Below are 4,595 nucleotides of genomic sequence, written 5' to 3'. Positions count from 1 at the left end.
AATAAAAAACAACTATTTTTAGGCCGGGCACAGGGCTCATGCCTGTAATCCCAACACTTTGGGAGGCCAAGGCGGGCAGATCACGAGGTCAGGAGTTCGAGACCAGCCTGGCCAATATAGTGAAACCCCCTCTCTACTAAAAATGCAAAAATTAGCTGGGCATGGTGTTGTACACCTGTAGTCTCAGCTACTCGGGAGGCTGAGGCAGGAGAATCGCTTGAACCTGGGAGGCGGAGGTTGTGGTAAGCCGAGATCGTGCCACTGCACGCCAGCCTGGACAACAGAGTGAGACTCCATCTCAAAAAAACAAACAAACAAAAAAACACTATTTTTATAATAATGCTAAGATGTAATTTCTGTGCTTTACTCTTATCCTCTCCTATGTGTACAACAGAATATTCTAGAGACTACATGTTGTGTGACACTGCAACAGCTTGAATGCAGAAGCAAGTATGAGAATCCAGCTGTCTTCTGTTAACCCAGACATTAAAGAGATTTGCAGAAATGTGAATCAGTGCCAGGCTTCTTACTAACTTTTTTTTGTTTTGGAAAATAAAGTTACTTTTCATGAAGATATGTCATTTATGTCAGTGTAATTGGTTTATTATTTATGTAGAAATAAATGAATTTTTTTAAGTTCTTTGTTTTCATTTCTAATAAAGTACGTATTCAGCGATAGATAGAACCCACATAAACAAAGACTCTTAATAATTTTTAAGAGTATAAAGGGGTTCTGAAATTTCAAAGTTTATTCTTTTTTTTTTTTTTTTTTTTTGAGACGGAGTCTCGCTGTGTCGCCCAGGCTGGAGTGCAGTGGCGCGATCTCGGCTCACTGCAAGCTCCGCCTCCCGGGTTCCCGCCATTCTCCCGCCTCAGCCTCCGAGTAGCTGGGACTACAGGCGCCGGCCACCGCGCCCGGCTAGTTTTTTGTATTTTTAGTAGAGACAGGGTTTCACCGTGTTAGCCAGGCGGGTCTCGATCTCCTGACCTCGTGATCCACCCGCCTCGGCCTCCCAAAGTGCTGGGATTACAGGCTTGAGCCACCGCGCCCGGCCTCAAAGTTTATTCTTAAATCTAGAGCTGTTCCAGCAGGTATTTCCACATAGCTGACTCCATGTAGGTGACCTATAGACATGCCCTCCTTCACCCAGGGCCCCAGTACAGAACATCCAGTGTCTTTACTCCCTCAGTCTGGCCCTCTCAAATCTATCTCCTACTGTCCTCTGCCTCACCCACACCTCAGTCCTGCCGTCTTCACCCCACACCCGACAACTGTAACAGCCTCCATCTGACCTGTAGCCAGCGTTGTATTTCTAAAACGAGTCTGATCATGTTCGCCACCTGCTCCGAAATCTCCTCATTGGCTACAAGAAATACACCAAATTCCTAGGCAGGCTGATGAGCTTGTCACAAAGCAGCCCTGATATCGTCCACCTCACTGCCCACCCCTGGCACACCTGACCCCTTCTCTAGAGCCATGCTGAACGTTGCCCTGCTCCCGAGGCATTCCAGAATGTTCTCACACCAAGCATAGTGGCTCGTGCCTGTAATCCCAGCACTTTGGGAAGCCGAGGTGGGAAGATTGCCTGAGGCCAGGAGTTCAAAAATAGCCTGGACAACATAGTGAGACCCCATCTCTAAAAAAAAAAAAAACGTTAAAAATTATCTGGGCATGTTGGTGTGTGCCTGAAATCCCAGTCACTCAGGAGGCTGAGATAGGAGGATTACTTGACCCCAGGAGGTCAAGGCTGCAGTGAGCTGTGATCACGCCACTGCACCCCAGCCTGGGTGACAGAGCAAGATCCTATCTCTTAAAAAATAAAACTAAACTTAGAAAACAAACAAAAAAACAGGATGTTCTCAGCACTGTGTTTCTGCATATGTTTTCCTCTCTACCTGGAAGGCTCTTTTTGTCTTGGAAGACATCAAGATTCAGCTCAGATGTTATTCAGAGCTGTCATCCCTGCGCCTACAGACAGAATGAGCAGCTTGACCATCTCATCTACCACAGCACTTTGCTCACACCTGTCTTATAACACAGTGAATTGTCATTCTTCTGTTTCTCAAGACACTGAATTACTCAGGTATCCTGACCTATTGCCTCAGAATCACCAGCACCAGCATGATGCCTAGTATATCTGAGGAGTTTAATGGATTTTTTTTAATTTTTAGAGATAGGGTCTTACTATGTTGCCCAAGCTGGACTTGAACTCCTGGGCTCAAGTGATCCTCCCACCTTAGCCTGTTAAGTATCCAGGACCACAGGTGTGTGCCACAATGCCCTAATAGATTTTTAAAACTAAATGTCCAAAGCTAAAGTCATCTTGTCTCCTCAAATATTTTTTTCCTTGGGCTCCCAATCTTATTGAATGGCATCTCCCAGAGGCCCAAAGAAGAAATCTCCAAGTGCCCTTTCACTCCTCTCTTTTCCTCACCTCTACATCCCATTGGCCAATAATTCTACTTCCTGGACATTTTCCATAACCACCCTCCCCTTCACACTCACACCACCACCACCCTACCTCATTCACTCCTTTGTGTAACAAACATTTGCTACTCACCAACTCAACACCAGCACTGTGCTGCACCCCAGCTCTATGAAAACAAAATAAGACAATCCAATGTCAGCTCATTCACAATCAGTTCAATAAAACAGACAAAAAACGTTAACAATGAGCTGTAAATCATGAAGATAAGCACGTACATTCAATTAGACAAATGTGCTTTCAAATGTGGTACATATACATCATGGAACACCATGCAGACATAAAAAACAAAATCGTGTCCTTTGCAGCAATATGGATGGAGCTGGAGGCCATTATCCTAGATGAATTAATGCAGAAACAGAAAACCAAATAGCACATGTTCTCACTTATAAGTGGGAGTGAAACACGGAGTACACGTGGACACAAAGAAGAGAACAATAGATACCAGAACTGACCGGGCCCAGTGGCTTATTCCTGTAATCCCAGAACTTTGGGAATCCGAAGCAGACCAGCCTGACCAACATGGAGAAACCCTGTCTCTACTAAAAATACAAAATGAGCCGGGTGTGGTGGCGCATGACTGTAACCCCAGCGGCTCGGGAGGCTGAGGCAGGAGAATTGCTTGAACCAGGAAGGTGGGGCTTGTGGTGAGCTGAGATCATACCATTGTGCTCCAGCCTGGGCAATAAGCTTGAATCTCTGTCTCAAAAAAAAAAAAAAAAAGATACCAGAACCTACTTAAGGTCAGAGGGTTGGAGCAGGGCAAGGATTGAAAAACCACCTATCAGGTACTAAACTCATTACCTGAGTAACAAAATAATCTATACACCCAACTCCCACCACATGTAATTTACCCATGTAACAAACCTGCACACGTATCCTTGAACCTAAAATAAAAGTTGGAGCCTGGGCACAGTGGCTCATCACTCTAATCCCAGCCCTTTGGGAGGCCAAGGTGAGCGAATCACTTAACCCAGGAGTTCAAGACCAGCCTGGGCAACATGGCAAAACCCGACTCCACAAAAAATACAAAAAAAATTAGCTGGGCGTGTTGGCTCACACCTGTAGTCTCAGCTACTCAGGAGGCTGAAGTGGGAGGATTGAGCCTGGAGTTTAAGGTTTCAGTGAGCCATGATTGTGCCACTGCACTCCAGCCTGGGCAGCAGAGTGAGACCCTGTCTCAAAAAAATAAAACAAAATAAGAAAGGAAAAGAAAAATGTGCTATCAAAATACAGGTGAGGATGAGGTTGGGAGTTCGAGACCAGCCTGACCAACATGGAGAAACCCTGTCTCTACTAAAAATACAAAATTAGCCGGGCATGGTGGCACGTGCCTGTAATTCCAGCTACTCGGGAGGCTGAGGCAGGAGAATTGCTTGTACCCAGGAGGTGGAGATTGCGGTGAGCCAAGATTGTGCCACTGTACTCCAACCTGGGCAACAAGAGTGAAATTAATTCTGTCTCAAAAAATAATAATAATAATACAGGTGAGGAAGGTCTTATCTTCTTTTTAGGGGCAGGGAAGGCCAAGGAACTGCTGGAGAGAGGCTGGCTCTTCCAAGCAGGAAGAAGGGCCATGTCACACTCCACACCATCATCACCGCCGGGCCCAATGCACCCTCCAGGCTCTTGGTCATCTGTCTCCAGCCCAGCCTCACCTCCTCCCTGACTGGTGACCAGTCCTTCTCTCTCAGGACGGTTGTCCCCTCAGCTGAGGTCCACCTGCGGCCCAGACTCCATAAAGGAAGAGGACACTCACCCAGTCTGGCAGGCCAGCCTCACACCAGGGCCACTCACTGAGCCCAGAAGGCCTCCAGTCAGGCTCTTCCCTCACTCAGAACATCTACCTCACAGGCAAACCCCGCTGCCACACCTCTCAGAAGCCTTCCCACCCCTGACAGCCCCGGCCACCTCCATCCCTCCCCACGCAGGCACTGTGACATTTGTTTTAATTTGGAAGAAAAAGAAAGAAGGGAAGAGGGAGGATATGTGGAAGAAAGAAAAGAGGGTGAGAACTAAGAGAGAGAAAGGAACAGAAGAAAGGAACAGGCGACAGGAACAGAAAAGTTCACTTCCTGTGGCTCAGCTTTTTTTTTTTTTTTTTTTTTT

General features: G+C 46.6%; 1 protein-coding gene across 4 annotated transcripts in view; it reads right to left on the bottom strand.

Moving 5' to 3' along the window:
• The window catches only part of ZC3H12D (zinc finger CCCH-type containing 12D), a 41,838-nt gene that overhangs the window by 33,056 nt on the left and 4,187 nt on the right, over window positions 1-4,595 (bottom strand). For 2 of the 4 annotated variants that reach the window (XM_017883662.1, XM_017883663.1), the window contains exon 2: window positions 2,562-2,595. The gene's annotated coding sequence lies outside the window, so the exon portion shown is untranslated. Of the gene's footprint in view, window positions 1-2,561; window positions 2,596-2,704; window positions 2,792-2,941; window positions 2,980-4,595 lie in introns of those variants that run through there. The other 2 variants (XM_017883665.1, XM_017883664.1) reach the window with 2 other exon arrangements.

The sequence above is a fragment of the Rhinopithecus bieti genome, unplaced genomic scaffold, assembly GCF_001698545.2.
Source record: "Rhinopithecus bieti isolate Rb0 unplaced genomic scaffold, ASM169854v2 scaffold_13747, whole genome shotgun sequence".
In the NCBI taxonomy this organism is placed as follows: Eukaryota; Metazoa; Chordata; class Mammalia; order Primates; family Cercopithecidae; genus Rhinopithecus; species Rhinopithecus bieti.
Note: the sequence above shows the minus strand (reverse complement) of the source record. Positions and strands in the feature narration are given on the sequence as shown.